We start from the raw sequence: 21064 nt of genomic DNA, 5'->3' as shown, positions 1-21064 counted from the left end.
TAGGGAAAAATTATATGTCCAAGTGTACCAGAAACTAGCCTCAATGACCCACATATCAACCAATAAGCAGCAATGTTAGTGGCATGTTTGCCCTGGATAAGACACAGCTAATTCACCAATAAACATTTAAACATGACTTCCATGTGTGATGCGCACATAAAGTAAGCCTTTCCCCTGAAGTGAAAGCAAACATGCAACACAAGTAACTCAATGTTATTCCTAAAGCAATCACATAGGAATGGCGTGGGGAGATCTCAAAGTGCCCCACGTGAGGGGCGAGTAGACCACCCATTCCTGTTTAATTTTTTGTATCCTAGGAAAATGATGAAGAAGGCAATTCCAATTCCAGGATTCAATAAATGAAGAAACCAGGCCTGAATGAGTCAATCCAACCAACTTGGAAAAATGTGGGCACTCAGCACATTCTCAATTTTCTCTGAAAGTAAGCATCTAGTGCTTGAAGCATTTACTTGATTACAACACCTCACTCCCACTTTGTGAACAACAGCACATTCTAGTGTCATTGGTATATGTATGCATGAATACATTCTCTTGCGCACACACGACTGTGAATGTATCGTCATTAAGAAGCAATGCACCAGGAAAAGAATGTTCCCACACCCATTGCTCAGATGGCTCTTTCACACGGTGAGGGGTTGATATTCCCTTGCAGCAAGACAGCCCCAAACCAGTAGGAATACGCCTGGAAGTCTTGATGATGAAGGATAGCCTATTTTGTTTAATGGACGATCTGCTAAATGCACACCTTTCAACTCAACCCCACAACTATACACCAAAGGTGATACCACCAGTTCCCCACCTTCCAAGCTAGAGAAATTACGGAGGCCAACTCTAAGATAAAAGTAGCCCAAATGATGCCATTTGAAGCCCAGATGTGTAAACCCAATCTGCTAATCCTGATTAGTTAGTGTACATGTTGTAGGATATTTTGTGTAGATTTGGTGTGTGGCGGTATTTTCTTACTGCCAAAGAAGAGTGGTAATTTGGTGATGATTTATCCTTGCATTTAGATTGGGTTTGGCCTTACCTCCTTTCAGTTGTCAAATGGGAAATTATATTGTGCCTCCTATTGCAACGAATATGTGTATATTGGCCTACTCCAAGCTGCTTATAAGCCACTTGCGAAGAAATCCGTGTTGCAAGGTCCTGCCCTTAGAATCAATGTAAGCCGCCATTTTAGGTCAAACCGCCATTTTAGGTTCTCTCTGTAAAGTCACCCTGTGAGTTAAAATGGTGGACAATGTCATTCCGAAATACAACATGGCCGTCTTGACCTCTGTGTGTAATTAATATGTAACTTGCCTGCAGGCCACTTGTTGGGGTCGTGAACTGAGACCTTGTCCTTCACTGACCTGTGTGTAAAGGATTAATCGTGCAATGAAATTAATCCACGAGCATATGTTAAGAACAATGTATCCAAATACTGAACTAAGAACACTTGTTTAACTACATTGTATTAATGTTTGAGAAGACCTGTATCGGAAATCCCAAAATACACAGTTGCCGTGTAGGCTTGTTGACGTATGTATTAAAGGCAAACTAGTTGCATGTGGATATGCGAACTCGGCATGAACCCTAGATCAGTAATGTATTAGAGGAATATTAACCCGAAGTAGGGTTGGACATCGTGTTCGCAAATGGTATAAAAGAGCAACAAATTCTAATGTACAGCGTCTCTCACTAAGCACACTGAACCACGCTGGAGTTTGTTGTATTGTACTGAGGGCCGATAGCTATCTGTTACTTTTCTTGGAAAACTGTTCAGTATAAATTAAAGATCTTTGTATGTTCCTTTGCAACCCGTGTTCGGAATATTTCCTTTTGGGGTACTCAGCCTCGATATTTTGATTTTGTTTTCACAGTTGCCACCCGAATAGTGACCCTCAAGATTGATGCCGGATTATCGAAGGTTGACCCTCGCTATCGGACCGGGATCGGACGGTGTGACAAAATAAGGGGCCCCTTCTGAACGAGACGCGACACCTCAGCAGCGCTGCATGACCTGATCCCTGGACGATTAGCGTGTGATCCTGGGCGGCATCTTGACGAGAGTCCACTTATCGAGGCGGGCAGATTTGCCGAAATAACCAAACATGAGGTAAGATTAGTTAGGTAAGATTCTTTGTAATCCGATTGGACCTCCTTAGGAATCGATCAGGTGAGTCGTGACCCGACTCTTAAATAATCCTGATAATTTGATTTTGGCGTATTGTATTTGCAGACACAATTATTGACCAGGTAACACCAATAATTTGATATGCCTGGGAAATTGTCTACCTGCTTCAGAGCGTAAATCCCTCGTATTGAGTATTTAGAGTCAATTCTATTAAAGAAAAAGGCTAGACCTGCAGCATTCAATGTTTTGCAGAATTGGAAAAAAGAAGCGTTGCAGCAACTTAAGAATAGAGAAAAACATGCATGCCATCATAAGACGAACGCCGAAAAAGCATTATTGTATGACCAAGATAAACATTCTGAGTTGACTAGGAATATGGATAGGGCTTTCTCACTTGGAATTCAGAAAATGTATCTTTCTAAAGACCTTCATGTTTCCGACGAATGCATAGACAAATTGTTAAATGAACGAAGGCCTGGTGTCTCTGCGCCACCTCTGTATTGTTGACGAGGAGAGGAAATTACTGATGGGCCCATCGGTCAGTACTCACCCTCGAAAACTAGTAATGTATGATAGCTGCACCATGTGAGGACAGAGTGCAGGATTCACATACTCCAGCAAGCTTCAATAATCAGGACTCAGTAAATTGGCGAAGGGAAGTCCGTTTAATGATACATACATCAGCAGATGGAAATCAGCAGCATCACAAACACCTGCCTCACCCCGACTTCCCCGAACTTTAGTCCAACAGCCTCTTTTATGGGCAAAATCCATCATCATTGATGTCTAATTCTACAAAAAATCATCATGCAATACAATTGGTTGGGAAAGGTAACTTAAGTATAGGTGCTATATCTTTATATGGAAATAACGCAAGTGTATTGGATAACTCTTGTCGGGTGGGAGTCTACGCCCTTCCCTCTACAACACACGCCCTTCCCTCTACAACACACGTGATTGACGTCACCACAAGTATGACGTCTCATTGGTTACAGTGTCTACAGGACCCTATATTACATGGTCCCTTGTGATTGGGCAAGTTACACCCCTAAACATAAATCTCCATTTTAATTAGCAGCATGCAGAGTAGACACCCAGGTGCCTAGTGTCCCAAGATTCACCCTTCCTCCCTTCCATCAATCAGTGTTTTAGGGCTATGTGTCAATTAGTTGGCTGGGTATGGCCTTGGATCTGTAGTCTCTTATCAGGAAAAGTTATGGAACCCTCTGGTTCTGGATGACATCAGGCGGTGGTACATGTTTGCGCCTGTCTGGTCACGTGTTGGTCCACTGAATCTGCTTCAGTTTCCAACCTTTTGTGCATTTAATTCTGTGTGCGCTTGGGCACCTGCATGGGCCTCTCTTATCTTGACCTTCACGGGCGGGCTGGTATTCTCTGTAGTTGGAGTCTTGTGAGCTCATGCTCACCTCCCCTTCTCTGGTTGACCTTGATCTCACCGGCATAAACCTCTCTATGTTGAGTTTAGATTCCGCTCCTTCTCTGGTCTTTGCTGGGTTTCTAAACTCGGCCTGTCAGGCCTTTGGCTGCCTGGGTACATTTCTGCTTTCACAAAATGGAGTCGCAACTGTACATTGTGCAATATTGAGGTATATATATGGTTGCCGCTTGCCGCTCTTCTACTAAGCATTGTAGGCAGTATCGATTTCTTAGCATCTTGCGTTTCAAGCTTATTTACACACATCCAACAGGGCGGTTGCTTCCATCTTGTCTCATGGCACCATTCTCTTACATTTTAACAGTGTCTCTCCCCTGCATCCATTATCATTATCCTTGCAGTTACTAGTACTGGCATAAGTGCTTTCAGTAGCCAATTCCTTTTGTTCTCGGGACTGCTCGGGCCCTTGGTTTATTTTCATTGGCCTTCCATTAGGGCTTTAGGGGTCTGCTCGTGGACCGTGTGCAGGTATTCCTCACTTCGCATCATTGGCTGGTAAGGCTGTCTGACAGGGTACCATGCTGCCCAGGGTTGTCGCGTTATGGCTGCTTCAACCGGTATTGATCTCCTTATGTACACAGGGCAGAGTCCCATTGCGGCTCTCTGTTGGCTCATTTGCTCCTCATACGTCACGTACTTCGGCAAGTACCTTACTGGCAACTCGCAAAGGGGGGCAGGGGTGCAGGTCATATCTGGGACCTCCTCTACAGTATGTTCCTCTTCTTGCTGCTTTGCCTCTTCCTGCTGCTATTCCTACTCTACCTGCTGTTGTTCCTGCTCCTCCTAATGTTCCTCTTCCTCCAGTTACTGTTCCTCCACCTATTCCTCCACCCCTTCCTATTGCACCTGTAACAGTACCTCCATTGAATTTGCCTGCTCCCCCTCTTCCAAGTGGTCCTGTGCCGCTTGTAGTCGATCAGGGTGCGGGGTCAAGGGTTGTTACTCGCAATACTATACCGCCAGAGAAGAAACTTGATTTTATTGCATGGGGCAATGTGGGGCAAATTAATGTGTAATGTGGGGCAAATTAAATAATACAGATCTCCCGCAAGGGTTAAGGGATCTAAACACTTTAGCGTTTTCAATAGACACTGTGGAGAAAGTTAATGAGCATGTCGAGAGGTTATTTGAGTATAGAAAGGAGTTGGAAAGGTTACAGAATGAGGATGACAAGGGGGAAAGTATGTATGTACAGAAACGGTTCCTTCCTTGTCATAAATCTATATCTGAGGAAGCACGAATGTGTACGAAAGACGCGCTTAGATGGGTTTCAGATATGTCGATAACTCCAGTTGAGGTATATGACAGATATAGTTAGTATACGCCAGAAATGCAGAGGAAAGTGATACAGGTAATGATAGAGTACCTACAGTATGATTGTGTAAAAAGAAAGATTAGTTGTCCCACAGAGTTATTGAGTATTTATAAGAGAGCTTTTTCACTTGACACTTCTTCGACTGCTTTAGCACTCGACTTAGCTGTGTTGCTTAATAAGCATTCGGAGTTGCCTACTTCTCAGTTGCTTATGAGAGAGGTTCCTCCGACATTTGTCCTGAAGGTCGAGATTGCAGCTGATCCTGCAGCAAATATAGTCGCTGTGAACATTCCTGCACATTATGTATCGCAGTTTGTTCATGTTCCGTTCCCAAGACAGGAAGTGAATACTATTAGACAATCTATTCCTGATATTAGGAAAAGTCTGACAGGATTCTATAAAGAAATAGAATCCGTCTTGCAGTCTTCAGTGTTCACCCTAGGTGATATTGATTTGTTATTCCCTGTACTCCTGCCCGTAGATTTATGAAAACAAGTTAGGACTATAGACGACGTACCAGGGTTGGGAGATACATGGGCAAACATAACAAGACTTGAGGGAGAAAGGCGAGCTGGTAAAAGACCGTCTCAGGTGATACTAACTTTGCCTGATAGAATCATTGCAAAATTGAAAACCATAATTCCCGAGAAAAGAATTATTTGGGACAAACTCACGGCCTGTGTCCAAGGGAAGTCTGAGGGTGCTACTGAGTTCTTTAATCGGTTTGAACAGGTATTCTCGGATTTCAGCGGACAGGACTTAGGCACAGAGTATGGGAAAAGATTATTTGTGGACAAATTTGTGCGTGGATTGCTGCCCGACATCTAGTCACAAATGATGTCTTCTGAGAGCGCTTGGCAGGCGAAGTCTCAATCAGAAGTACTGCACATGGCTCAGTACTACAAGGATCGTGTCAACAATGAAAAAGATAGAGTTGAAAAACGAAAAGGTGATTTAAAGACTAAAGTATTATTACAGCAAATTGTTAGAGGCCCCAGAGGGGGTAGTTCGCAGATTAGAGGTCAGTATGTTCCACAAGGGAATGTGCCCTTGGGTCCTGTGAACCAGTGTGCCTATTGTCGACAAGAGGGTCATTGGCGTGCACAATGCCCCGTCCCTCGACAGAGGTCAAATAACACATTTGGGAATATGGGTTGAGGATCCAGAGGTCGTCTGGGTGTAGGGGGCCCTGGTAGAGGTCAGTTTGCACAGGATCCTCAGCAACCTTTTTCACAGGATAATCAGACTTCGAGTGTGGATACTAGGAACATATTTGATCATCCTTCTGCTGCATATCTATCTGAAGAGCTTCCTTCTGATGATATTCTGTTTCGTTAGGATTGCCCGAAGCAGGGTTTGGAACCTACACTTATTACCGTATATCAGAAAGATCCCTACGTTGAAATGGAGTAGGAAATAGGAAACATCAGTTTTTGATAGATACTGGAGCACAGAAGTGTTCCATTGATCATTCACGGGTTCCAAACATTCCACTGTCAGGGCAGACTAATGTTTCTGTAGGGTTTTCTGGCACACCAGTTGTTTGTCCAGTTTCTTCGCCGGCACCTATTTCTTTGGGTCCCTTTACGGACCACTGTCCATTCCTTTTGACTTCGAATTGTGGAGAGAATTTGCTGGGGTTGAACTTGTTAAAGGAATTGAATGCAGTAATTTATTGTTCTTCCGATGGAGTGCACTTGACGATTTCACCACAGCAACTTTCTGTCTCTCAATTCTTAACTAGACCTTTTCCACTAGAATTTAGTGATGTACCAGAGTGCTTATGGGCTGTTGACGACAACGATGTCGGTGTTTTACAGATTGAGCCTGTTAAAATAGTCTTGAAACATGGAATTGAGCTGCCACGCATTCCCCAGTATAAGATTTCAGTTGAGGGCGAGCAAGCTTTGAAATGCATTGTTTCCGATTTTGTGCATCGTGGTGTGATTGAGGAAATTTCAGGAAGTTTGTGCAATAGTCCGATTTTACCCGTATACAAGAAAGATGATAATGCAATTCCATTCCGTTTCATAATTGATCTACGTGCCATTAATAAAGTCGTCGCTCCACAATTTCCAATTGTGCGTGATATGACGACAATATTGACAATGATTCCAGCTACAGCTGCTTACTTTAGTGTTGTGGATCTGAAGAATGCTTTCTTTAATATTCCTATACACAAGGATAGTAGATACTTGTTCGCGTTCACCTTAGGGGGACGCTTGTTCACATTTACTCGTGCACCTCAAGGTTACACAGAGAGTCCTAGCATCTACGGTAGGGCTTTGAAAGAACAGCTTGATACTCTTGAATTGCCCTCTACTTGTACATTGCTTCAGTATGTTGATGACTTGCTTTTAGCTGCAGACTCTGAAAGTGCCTGCAAGGAGGGCACTGTGTTGTTGCTCATACATCTAGCTAAACATGGTGACAAATCTTCGCTTAAAAAGTTTCAATATTGTTGCCAGGAGGTCGCCTATTTAGGCTATCTCCTGTCAAAGGAGGGAAGAAGATTGACACTTGAATGTATAAAACACATTTCTGGCATGTCTGTCCGAAATACACAGAAGGAAGTTAGAGCCTTGATAGGTATGGCTTCTTACTGTAGGTTGTGGATCCCGAATTTTTCACTAGTGATCAAACCGATGTTGGCTTTAACAAAGAAGGGCATTTCTTCGCCATTGCCATGGAATGCGGAACACCAGCAATCGTTTGATTTGCTCTAGACTGCATTATGCTCGGCACCGGTTTTGGGCACACCAAACTATGAAAAGGCCTTTGTGTAGTTTGTGCATGAATGTGATGGATGTGCTTTGGCTGTATTAACGCAGGAACATGGAGGGAATTATAGGCCGTGCAGTTACTTTTCTTCCGCCCTTGATCCTGTAACATGCGCTTTGCCAAGATGTTTGCGAGCTGTCGCTGCTGCTGCTGCTGCGTCTGTAAAACAGAGTGAGGGTATGGTCCTAGGCTATGATCTAACCCTGATGGTGCCTCACTCTGTATATGTTCTACTGAACCGAATCCAAACGCAACACCTCACTTCCGCACGGTTGACGAGATATGAATTGATCTTGTTTGCTCCTCACATCCAAATTAAGAGGTGTTGTGTTCTTAATCCGGCTGAACTCATACCTTTCCCGCAAGGTACTACTTGCGGCGATGAAGAGTCACATGACTGTCTGTATACTACCGAACAAGAGATAAAGGGTAGAATTGATTTGAAAGACACTCCTTTGAATAATCCGCAAGGAGAGCTGTTTTGTGATGGCTCCTGCTTCAAACTTCCGGATGGTACATCCACAGCTTCTTACGCAATCACCACAGTAAGCATGGTCGTGGAAACCAAGAGAATCACGCATAACTCTGCGCAGGCCGCAGAGATTATAGCATTGACTCGAGCTTGTGAACTTTCCGATGGGCTTACAGAAAACATATATACTGATAGTCAGTATGCCTTTGGGGTGGTTCACAACTTTGGGAGACTTTGGTCAGAGAGAGGGTTCTTAACTTCATATGGCACCAAAATTCAACATGACTCCCTCATATGATATGATATGATATGATATGATATGATATGATATGGTATTTGTAACGCGCCTATACACAAGTGTTTCAAGGCGCGACGAGGCAGGGAGGGGGGGAAACAAGGGGAAGACAGACAAACGATCCTACTAGGCCAGGTGTCATTCAGATCGCGCAAGTGCAGAGGTAAGGGGAAAAGGAGAAAGTGCAGGGGGAGGAGGTGGGGGGGAAAGTGCAGTACAAGGTAAGTAGCGTAATAAAATAATAAATAATAATAAAAGGGCCAGCTGGTGGCAAGTGCGAGGTAAGTGCAGAGCAAGTGCTGGGAAGGGGGCTGTAGGGATGCAGTGACAGTCCCACAGTGCAGGGGGAGCCAGGGAGGCAGTGCAAGTGGAGAGTGGCTGGGCCCTGGACCGAGGTCACAGAGTGGCCCAGATGCAGGTTTAGTGCAAACTTCAGTGGGGAGTTTAGCAGGTTTAGCAGGGGAGAGGGAGAGAGAAGGCAGAAGCGAAGAGGAAGGTTTTGAGGTGCTTCCGGAACCGGAGATGGTTCTCCTCAAGTTTCAGGGAGGCAGGAAGGCTGTTCCAGAGGGAGGCCCCTGCTGCGGAGAGAGATCTACCCCCAGCTCGTTGCTTCGAGAAGCGGCTTACCATGAGGGAGTTGGAGACGGATGAGCGAAGGGCTCGTGAAGGCAGATATTTAGGAAGAGAGAGTTGAAGGTATTGTGGCCCCAGGCCCCAGAAGGCCTTGTGGCCAATGAAGAGGGTTTTGAACTTAATCCTCGCAGCCACTGGGAGCCAGTGAAGAGATTTCAGTCCTGGAGAGATACGGTCCCTGGGCTTGAGGCCAAGGACAAGTCTCGCAGTTCTGTTCTGGATAAGTTGCAGAGGGCGGAGAGTGGAGGCAGGCAGATTAAGATAGAGGCTGTTACAGTAGTCCAGCCTTGAGAGAACCAGGGCTCGGGAGACAGTGAGCTTCTGGGGGAAGGAGAGGAAGGGAAGAATACCTCTGAGGAGGTGCAGCTGGTAGTGTGACTTCTTAGAGACGTCAGAAATATGAGGAGAGAAGGAGAGTGTGGAGTCGAAGATGACCCCGAGGTTTTTAGCTTTGCAGGTAGGGGCAGGAAGAGGGCCAAGGGAGGCCGGCCAGAGAGCTGCAGGAAAGGAGGGAGTGGGTGTGCCGATGAGTAGAATCTCAGTCTTACTGGCGTTAAGGCAGAGGTCATTGGCGGCACACCATTCCTGGATAGCAGACAGACAGTCGGAGATGAGGGAAGGAGAGGAGGAGGCCGAGGGTAGCCTGAAAATGAGCTGGGTATCGTCCGCATAGCACTGAAAGTAGGGGCAGAGAGCGGCGATGCGGTGGGCAAGGAGTGCCAGATACTGATTGAAAAGCCAGGGAGAGAGGTTGGATCCCTGGGGGACACCACAGGTGGAGAAAAAGATGTCAGAGAGGAAGGAGCCCATTTGGACCTGGGAGGGTCGACCGGAAAGGAAAGAGGTCAGCCATGCCAGAGCCTGACCAGTGATACCCAGGTTATCACGGAGACGGTTGAGCAGGATGGCATGGTTGACAGTGTCAAAGGCAGAGGAGAGATCGAGCAGAATGAGAACACAGGGAGTGTTGGAATCGAGGTTCAGGAGCAGGTCCTCACGGATGTTCAGGAGAGCAGTTTCCGTGCTTCTGGCCGCTCTGAAGCCGGATTGATGGTCATGAAGATTACCAACATATTCAGCATGGAGGTTAAGCTGGGAGATGGCCAGTTTCTCCAGGAGCTTGCCCAGGAAGGGAGTAATGGAAATTGGGCGATAGTTGGCCGGGCAGGAGGGGTCGGAAGAGGGTTTCTTGAGGAGGGGGTGCACAAGGGAGTGCTTGAGGGGGGATGGGAAGACTCCAGAGGCGAATGAGTGGTTGCAAAAGTCAGCTAGGGCAGGAGCCAGGGAGTCGATGTGGTCCTTGATGGTTTTGGAGGAACAGGGGTGAACCTGTTTAGACGAGGTTTTCATAGATCGGACTTGTCTGGAAACCTCATCAGCAGAAAAAGGTGGAAAAGCAGAGAAGGAGGGCGGAGGGGCGGCTGCAAGAGAGCAAGAGGAAGAGCAGGGAAGAGAGGGAGGGAGGTGAGAGGAGGAGAGCGAGGACAGGATGTCCTGAGTTTTTGAGATGAAGTGCGAGGCCAGTGCAGTGCAGAGGGCCTGGGAGGGGACAGGAGAGGTAGAGACTGCAGCAGGGTTGGCCAGCTCCTTGCAGATTTTAAAGAGTTCGGCCGAGTTGTTAGATGCCTCAGAGATGCGGGCTTGGATAAGGGCTCTCTTCTTGGTGAGAACGGAGAGCCGGTATTGCCTTTGGAGCAGGCGGCAGGCCAGTTTGTCAGAGGATGAACATGAAGCACGCCATTTCCTCTCTGCCACCCTGCACTTGCGTTTTAGGGTGACGAGATCCGAGTCATACCAGGAGTTACATTTGGCTTTGGGCTTCAGGCGGATTCTCATGACGGGGGCAAGGATATCGAGAGTATCAGATATAGAGGAATAGAGCATGGAGAGGGCTGCGTCAGGGTGGGAGTCAGCCGAGGGGGGAGAAGGGGCTGAGAAGGTAGCAGCGAAAGCCTCAGCTGACACGCGCTTCATGGGTCGGATGACCGAGAAGGTGGGTGGCAGTGAAGAGGGTGGCTTTGCCTGTGGGGTAGGGAGGGAGAGGTGGGAGGATAGGAGAAAGTGATCGCTCCAAGAGAGAGGAGTGGAGAGAGGGAGGGAGAGGGGAAGGTCAGAAGAGATCAGAGCATCAAGAGTGTGCCCTGCAGAGTGAGTAGGCCCAGACGGGAGAATAGAGAGTGAGAGAGAGTTGCAGAGTTCGCGGAAGAGACCAGTGGGGGGACAGGAGGCATCGAGGTGGATGTTGAAGTCACCGAGAAAGAGGAGTTGGGTGGTTGAGGACAGGAGTGAGGAGGAGAGGTCAGCCCACTCAGAGAGGAAGGAGGAAATTTGACCAGGTGGCCGATAGATAGTAGCCACGGTAAGGGAATGGCTAGGAGAGAGAGAAAGTCGGCAGACAAGACATTCAAAAGAGGAGTAGGTCTGCGTAGGAGTGACAGTGGCAGGAATCCACTCAGGGAAGATAAGGGCAACACCACCCCCTGAACGGTTGGGCCTGGGCACGGAGAGGATCTTGTAGCCGTCAGGTAGGAGTGTGTCAAAGCTGGTGGCAGAGCTGGCAGTGAACCAAGTCTCAGTGAGACCGAGGACGTCGAGGTCCAGTTCCTCAAGAAGGCGACAGATATCAGAGGAGTGCTTGATGGCAGAGCGAGAGTTTAGAGTGGCAATGTGGAGAAGGTTGCCATCCTTGAAAAACTTCCGGGGAGGGGTACAGATCAGAGGTACGCCCTGCGGAGGTGTTAGAGAAGGAGTTGAAGAGGGAGCAAGAGAAGGGGCAGGGAGGGAGGGGAGAGGCAAGGTAGCCGAGGACAGATGAGGGGGGACAGCGGGAGCAGAGAGGAAGTTGATGAGGCATGGGAAGCGTCTATCAAAGAGGTGAAGGTTGGCCTGAGGGCCTTGGACCAAGACGGTCCCGTTAGCATAGACATTAATGATGGCTTTAGAGGAGTGGAAAGGGGCCAAGAGGACATCCCAACGGGTGCCACCATTTATGGGAGAGGTGGAGAAAGGAGAGAGCACAGCGACCATGTGAAGGGTCCATAGGTCAGGTGAAGGCACGAAAAAGAGAATGTCAGTGAGAGTTTCCTTGGAGCAGGCGCTTGTGTAGGTGTCAGCGATAGGGAGGCCTGGGTTGGAGACCAGGATGTCCTTTTTAAACTTTTTCCTACCGGATTTAGTGAGGAGAGCAGGATAGTCAATGGAGAAGCAGTTCGAGTAGATAGGCGAGATAGAGAGCACCATGGAGTAGGATGGGAGGCGGACGACACGAGTATGCAGACAGGAAGTGAGTGGAGGGCACTAGTTTACCACAATGCAGAGCAAACAGTAATGCGTAGTAGGTCAGGGCCACCTAAGTTTGAGAATCCTGCGAGGGGAGAAAAAACACCCTAGTTTACCACAATGCAGAGCAAACAGTAATGCGTAGTAGGTCAGGGCCACCTAAGTTTGAGAATCCTGCGAGGGGAGAAAAAACACCCTAGTTTACCACAATGCAGAGCAAACAGTAATGCGTAGTAGGTCAGGGCCACCTAAGTTTGAGAATCCTGCGAGGGGAGAAAAACACCCTAGTTTACCACAATGCAGAGCAAACAGTAATGCGTAGTAGGTCAGGGCCACCTAAGTTTGAGAATCCTGCGAGGGGAGAAAAACACCCTAGTTAACCACAATGCAGAGCAAACAGTAATGCGTAGTAGGTCAGGGCCAACTAAGTTTGAGAATCCTGCGAGGGGAGAAAAACACCCTAGTTTACCACAATGCAGAGCAAACAGTAATGCGTAGTAGGTCAGGGCCACCTAAGTTTGAGAATCCTGCGAGGGGAGAAAAAACACCCTAGTTTACCAAACAATTGGAATAGGGGGGGGGGCGAGTCATCATGTGGATGAGGTGAGCAAGGTGAGGAGGGGGGGGCCAGAGAGCGGAGAGCAGGTGGAACTGGCGCCTGGCGTCCCCTGCGGACACCTGCAGACACACAAGGGAGCCGCAGTCGTAGGAGCCGCCCTTTGCCTAAGGGGCCCTTGGCCTAGGGGGCTGCCGGGCAGGGGGGGCTGCCCAGAGGGAGTGGGATAAAAAGCAGAGGGAGAGGAAGGGGAGGGGGGGTGTGGTCGGGAAGGGAGGCGGGAATGGAGAGGGGAGAAGGAGGACCAGGAAGTGAGGGGGAGGGAGGGGGCAGGGGGCAGCACACAGACGCGCACGGAGCGCTGGCAGCAAGAAAACAAAAACGATTCAAAAAATAATATAACTGGAGGCTTAACTGGAGCCCAACGGGGCTCGGGAGGCAGCCTCAGCAGCAAGCCACACGGGGCTACGGCGACCGCTCCAACCCGCTCAGGCTCAACAAGGAAGCGAGCGTGGTGAGCGGTCAAGCCGTAGTCCCGGAGCGGCTGCAAGGACAGCCAATCAGAGGGGGGGGTGGGCGGGAAGGGAGGCGGGAATGGAGAGGGGAGAAGGAGGACCAGGAAGTGAGGGGGAGGGAGGGGGCAGGGGGCAGCACACAGACGCGCACGGAGCGCTGGCAGCAAGAAAACAAAAACGATTCAAAAAATAATATAACTGGAGGCTTAACTGGAGCCCAACGGGGCTCGGGAGGCAGCCTCAGCAGCAAGCCACACGGGGCTACGGCGACCGCTCCAACCCGCTCAGGCTCAACAAGGACGCGAGCGTGGTGAGCGGTCGAGCCGTAGTCCCGGAGCGGCTGCAAGGACAGCCAATCAGAGGGGGGGTGGGCGGGAAGGGAGGCGGGAATGGAGAGGGGAGAAGGAGGACCAGGAAGTGAGGGGGAGGGAGGGGGCAGGGGGCAGCACACAGACGCGCACGGAGCGCTGGCAGCAAGAAAACAAAAACGATTCAAAAAAATAATATAACTGGAAGCTTAACTGGAGCCCAACGGGGCTCGGGAGGCAGCCTCAGCAGCAAGCCACACGGGGCTACGGCGACCGCTCCAACCCGCTCAGGCTCAACAAGGAAGAGAGCGTGGTGAGCGGTCGAGCCGTAGTCCCGGAGCGGCTGCAAGGACAGCCAATCAGAGGTGGGGGTGGGCGGGAAGGGAGGCGGGAATGGAGAGGGGAGAAGGAGGACCAGGAAGTGAGGGGGAGGGATGGGGCAGGGGGCAGCACACAGACGCGCACGGAGCGCTGGCAGCAAGAAAACAAAAACGATTCAAAAAATAATATAACTGGAGGCTTAACTGGAGCCCAACGGGGCTCGGGAGGCAGCCTCAGCAGCAAGCCACACGGGGCTACGGCGACCGCTCCAACCCGCTCAGGCTCAACAAGGAAGCGAGCGTGGTGAGCGGTCGAGCCGTAGTCCCGGAGCGGCTGCAAGGACAGCCAATCAGAGGGGAGGGTGGGCGGGAAGGGAGGCGGGAATGGAGAGGGGAGAAGGAGGACCAGGAAGTGAGGGGGAGGGAGGGGGCAGGGGGCAGCACACAGACGCGCACGGAGCGCTGGCAGCAAGAAAACAAAAACGATTCAAAAAATAATATAACTGGAGGCTTAACTGGAGCCCAACGGGGCTCGGGAGGCAGCCTCAGCAGCAAGCCACACGGGGCTACGGCGACCGCTCCAACCCGCTCAGGCTCAACAAGGAAGCGAGCGTGGTGAGCGGTCGAGCCGTCGTCCCGGAGCGGCTGCAAGGACAGCCAATCAGAGGGGGGGGTGGGCGGGAAGGGAGGCGGGAATGGAGAGGGGAGAAGGAGGACCAGGGAGTGAGGGGGAGGGAGGGGGCAGGGGGCAGCACACAGACGCGCACGGAGCGCAGGCAGCAAGAAAACAAAAACGATTCAAAAAATAATATAACTGGAGGCTTAACTGGAGCCCAACGGGGCTCGGGAGGCAGCCTCAGCAGCAAGCCACACGGGGCTACGGCGACCGCTCCAACCCGCTCAGGCTCAACAAGGAAGCGAGCGTGGTGAGCGGTCGAGCCGTAGTCCCGGAGCGGCTGCAAGGACAGCCAATCAGAGGGGGGGGTGGGCGGGAAGGGAGGCGGGAATGGAGAGGGGAGAAGGAGGACCAGGAAGTGAGGGGGAGGGAGGGGGCAGGGGGCAGCACACAGACGCGCACGGAGCGCTGGCAGCAAGAAAACAAAAACGATTCAAAAAATAATATAACTGGAGGCTTAACTGGAGCCCAACGGGGCTCGGGAGGCAGCCTCAGCAGCAAGCCACACGGGGCTACGGCGACCGCTCCAACCCGCTCAGGCTCAACAAGGAAGCGAGCGTGGTGAGCGGTCGAGCCGTAGTCCCGGAGCGGCTGCAAGGACAGCCAATCAGAGGGGGGGGTGGGCGGGAAGGGAGGCGGGAATGGAGAGGGGAGAAGGAGGACCAGGAAGTGAGGGGGAGGGAGGGGGCAGGGGGCAGCACACAGACGCGCACGGAGCGCTGGCAGCAAGAAAACAAAAACGATTCAAAAAATAATATAACTGGAGGCTTAACTGGAGCCCAACGGGGCTCGGGAGGCAGCCTCAGCAGCAAGCCACACGGGGCTACGGTGACCGCTCCAACCCGCTCAGGCTCAACAAGGCTCAACATAGTACAACTGCTCTCAGCGCTTGCGCTCCCTACTCAGTTAGCCGTCATGAAATGTGCAGCACATCGAAAGATTACAGATGACATAGGAAAAGGGAATGCTTTCGCTGATCAGATAGCTAGACAAACTGCTACCAATCTCCTTACGGAGATATATGTTTCAAGGGAGACCGTAAATGCCTATGCAATGGATGAGAGTGTTGGGTCTGTATGGGATATCCAAGCTGATGCCACGTTAGAAGAATCCAAGAGGTGGGCTGAAGGCTTGGGGAAACTCGATGATAACGGGTGTTGGGTGGACATGGTTGAAGGGAAATGTCTACTCCCTGACGCTTATGTAATGATGATGGTCATCATGGCCCATGGTCCTACGCATATATGTGCCCAGAAAGTTACGAAAATGTTAGAGAAATTTTGGGCAAATGACAAAATTTCGAAAATTGCCCAGCACTATGTTCAGGACTGCATGATTTGCCTACAACATAATGTGGGAAAGGGGACAGCAACTCCAAGGGGAAGTGTTGGGCCACCCTCTGTCCCCCTCGAAGTCATCCATTTTGACTTTATTGAAATGCAACGGTGCAACAATATGAAGTACATATTAGTGGTCATCTGTGCTTTTAGTAAATGGGTTGAGGCTTTCCCTGTCAAAGATGCTACAGCCATGACTAGTGCGAAAGCCATGTTAAAAGAATACTTCCCGCGGTTCGGGCTACCAAGAGTCATCTGGTCGGACAATGGTCCACATTTTGTCGCTGCTGTATTTCTGCAGATATGTGCGGCATTACAGATCGACAAATGGTTCCATTCGGCCAGACACACTCAGAGCGCTGGACTAGTAGAAAGACACAATGGTATCATCAAGAACAAGCTCGCTAAGACGTGTGCCGGCACTAAATTAAAATGGCCGGACGCCTTACCGATCGTGTTATTAGCCATGGGTACAACCCCTCAAACTAAGACTGGGCTCTCTCCATTTGAGGTGGTAATGGGGAGACCTGCCAATATCTGGAACCTTCCTAAATGTAGATCTTTGAGAAATGTTGAAAATGTATTACTTTCAGATTATTGCAGCCAGTTGACTAAAAACCTGTATTTGATTTATCATCAGGTGCGAGAGGCTTTACCTGTGCGATACGAGGGCCCGTGCCACAGCATACGGCCTGGAAGCTGGGTGCTCATCAAGGCATTTGAGCGGTCTTCCTGCCTTGCACCTCGCTGGCGGGGCCCATTCCAGGTCCTGTTGGTCACAGACGGCGGGGCGGGTTTCTGGCAGAAAGAACTGGATCCACTCGTTGCACGTCAAGAAACTTCCTCACCCAGTGCCACATGATACAGAAGAAACAGAACCCCTCGCTAACGCTGCAACCAACGATCCCAAAGCAGTAGATAGCTCTGAGAGTGTATCAGAGAATCTTTCTGAGCCCGTGAGGCTTGGGAAACCAGCCATTTTGTCTCCACACTCTCCAAAAGTTTTACTTCCGGAAACTGCTGTTTCAAATTCGGCATCTTCACTTGTTTCTGATACGTTGCTTCCAACGGGAAGTGATGACACATTGTTTCCGGATCAATCAGTACCGGGAAAAGCAAGGTACAATCTGCGCCCAAGAAGATAGACTTACGACACGGTTTTGTTTTGCATCTGACAGACTTACGGCACGGTTCGGCTGTGCATTCGGAGAAGGAAAGGATCATCGAGGGCTTGTTTTTGCACAAATTTGAGAAAGGGGATTCTGTTGGATAGGGTTGTGGAAGGACTAAGAAGTCGCACAGCCAGGGGGTCGCCAGCCAACAGCGAACATTGGGGGTTTCCGTTTCAAGACTGCAATGCCTGCCACCGCTACCGCTCGTATGGGACTTGTAAATGATTGTGTGACCAACCGGGATCATGGACAAAGAACTTGGGCCCCGAAAACGTATTGCTGTGTTTTTATAATAATATTTGGTTTCATAATAGTCACTGTCGTAGGCTTATGGTACATCGAGGAAACTCATCCTTTAGAGTCCCTGTTACCGACTGAAAATGTACCTACTGTTCCTACTCCCTTTGTACATTTGCATACTCTGTCCCCTAGGGACTCCCAGCATAGACAAAGGTACCACAATAATACTGTGCTACTTATCATGAATGCCACGCATGCCATTTTTAATAAGTCCAATTGTTGGATCTGTTCACATTTACCGCAACACGGGGATAAGGGGCTAGGTTGGTGTATTCATCCTTTACCTTTGACAACTGCTTGTTATACTTCTCTTAGGGCACTGTTCTTTGGCCGTTGGAACGATAGCATCTCGGGGAACTTTGATGGCACTAATTTAAATAGCTTTGAGAAACGTGTTCTGACTCCGCTGGGATGCTCGCTTTTCACAAATAGGCGTACGCTCAACGTTGCTTCTATTAGGCCTTCGGACAGACTGTCTTGTCCTTTCCAATCTTTGATTTCCTTCAAGATGGCTCCGATAGGCAATTAAGAAGTCATGCCTCCTTCTTACAGTGTTAACCATAGCCCCGATTCAGTTTCTTTCTGCATACAGAGGAATGGTACTCAGTCAATCGAAGATTTTAAAGGTTGTGCCAATGTTGCAAATTTGACTGCGGAAGACAGACCTTTGTATGTAGGCGAACCTGTCTACTTTGTTTGCGGTAATGTAGCATTTCCATGGTTGCCCAGGGATTGGCAGAGAACCTGTTATTTAGGGATCCTGTTACCTGGGGTATTTATAGCTAGTACAATAGAGGTTTCAAAGACTCATCCACGGCGGGATGAGAATGGTGACACTCCAGCACAGGTCTTGGGAGAGGTAGCAAAATCATGTGTGCCATTTTGGGGGCAGATAGCGAATTCCGAAGATATCAGAAGACTAGCGAGAGTACTGGAGAGAACCATCAACCGGACCAGGAACATACTCTATAATATGACATTAGAATAGAAAGCGATAAGATTAGTAGCGCTTCAGAACCGGATGGCATTAGATGTCATTCTGGCTGAACGTGGTGGAGTGTGTAAATTAGTGGGGTCCACTTGCTGTGTTTTCTTGCCAGATTCCTCCCCAACTATCTTCAAGGCAATACAGAGGGCCTCATTACGACCCAGGCGGTAAGTTACCGCCTGGGCCGTGACTTTACCACCATGGCGTAAACTATGTTTACGCCATGGTGGTTGGCGGACTTACCGCCCCATTCCGACCTTGGCGGGGCGGTAAGTCCCCAATCCCCATTTACCCTTCTCCATTCCCATTTTTGCCCCATAGGGCATAATGGGAGTGGGGAAGGCGTTAATTACGCCACCGTAAATTACGGTGGCGTAATTAACTCCATGGTCCCTTAGCGCCATGGATTTTAACACCTGCTAAAAGCAGGTGTTAAATCCGCCATGGCGCTAAGGGACCTCGTACTCAGGCGGTAAGGGTCGGCGCTGTTTACGGCGCCGTAAACCCCTTACCGCCTGAGTTGTAATGAGGGCCAGAATCTGCACGTCCTTAGTTCAGAAGTGCATGTTCCCAAGGGAAACTGGGATCTTAGCGCTTGGTTCTGGGACTTCTTGCGATCTTGGGGTTGGAAGGTACTTTCGGTCTTGCTGATCATTTTGGGAATTCTGTTGTTCCTTTGTTGTTGTATCCAGTGTCTACCTAGTATATGTTCGATGCTAGGGGGATGTTGCACACAAGCGATAGGTACAATAGGATATAAAGTGTGTGCCCCGGATAAAACCTCCAAGGAATACGTGTTAAAGGAAATTTTAGCAAATGATCTGATAGCAATAGACATTTCTGACAGCGATTCAGGGTGCATGGACGATGATGCGTGGAGTTATTTGCAAGGCGATCCGAAAGTAGTTTAGCACTTGGCATAGGCCAAAAGGAGGGTTTGTCAAATTGGAAATTATATCGTGCCTCCTATTGCAACGAATATGTGTATATTGGCCTACACCAAGCTGCTTATAAGCTACTTGCGAAGAAATCCGTGTTGCAAGGTCCTGACCTTAGAATCAATGTAAGCCACCATTTTAGGTCAATCCGCCATTTTAGGTTCTCTCTGTAAAGTCACCCTGTGAGTTAAAATGGTGGACGATGTCATTCCGAAATACAACATGGCCGTCTGGACCTCTGTCTGTAATTAATATGTAACTTGCCTGCAGGCCACTTGTTGGGGTCGTGAACTGAGACCTTGTCCTTCGCTGACCTGTGTGTAAAGGATTACTCGTGCAATGAAATTAATCCACAAGCATATGTTAAGAACAATGTATCCAAATACTGAACTAAGAACACTTGTTTAACTACATTGTATTAATGTTTGAGAAGACCTGTATGGGAAATCCCAAAATACACAGTTGCCGTGTAGGCTCTTGTTGACGTATGTATTAAAGGCAAACTAGTTGCATGTGGATATGCGAACTCGGCATGAAACCTAGATCAGTGATGTATTAGAGAAATATTAACCTGAAGTAGGGTTGGACATCGTATTCGCAAATGGTATAAAAGAGCAACGAATTCTAGTGTACAGCGTCTCTCACTAAGCACACTGAACCACGCTGGAGTTTGTTGTGTTGTACTGAGGGCCGATAGCTATCTGTTACTTTTCTTGGAAAACTGTTCATATAAATTAAAGATCTTTGTATGTTCCTTTGTAACCCATGTTTGGTGTATTTCCTTTTGGGGTACTCAGCCTCGATATTTTGATTTTGTTTTCACACAGTGACCATGTCTTATTACACTATATGGGATAATTTAGTAGTATACACTATTGGTGGTAATTTCTAGTGGTGAGCCTAACTTTCCTGTTCTATTTATGGCCCCAACATACAGAAAACATTCCTTATTTTTATAATGTTCTTGTGATCTATAGAGAGCCTTGGACCTACATTCAGAAACACCACAACTTCACATAGAGCATTATCAATAACCTGTGGTGTTATCACCGATTTATCTACATCAGTGAATTATGCTTCCATAGGCCTCATTACTGATTCATTACTGGTTCATGGACCCACAGTAATCTATATTTTGTATTAGATTTCACCCAGACACCATGCTCTGGGTGAACACACACATACAACTATTTATCACTGCTAAGTCCATCTATTCCATCTGCATGGGAAACATGACAAATGTACTACCTAAAAGAAATCTTCCCCGTGTCATAAAATGTTATTCCAAAGGCACCAAGAAAAGAGAAAAACAAAACTCTATACATGTTCTGCTTTTATATTGTGTGTATTAGAAACAATTGCAATTAAAATAACATCTTACCAATCACAGCGTGTTGTTCTCTGTAATAAAAAACAAGAAAAGAAACAATACAAAAACAGAGCAACAATCACTTTGCAACATTATTATATGACACATTAAATGCAGGGGATTTCTTGATTTCTTTTGCTTTGCTATCCTAACTGCCTAGCATTTTAGAACACATTCGCCAAGCAATCGCATAAAAATAACCTCACTTGAACTTGGC

The sequence above is a fragment of the Ambystoma mexicanum genome, chromosome 4q, assembly GCF_040938575.1.
Source record: "Ambystoma mexicanum isolate Mex_15411 chromosome 4q, UKY_AmexF1_1, whole genome shotgun sequence".
NCBI lineage: Eukaryota > Metazoa > Chordata > Amphibia > Caudata > Ambystomatidae > Ambystoma > Ambystoma mexicanum.
This window is presented reverse-complemented; position numbering follows the sequence as displayed.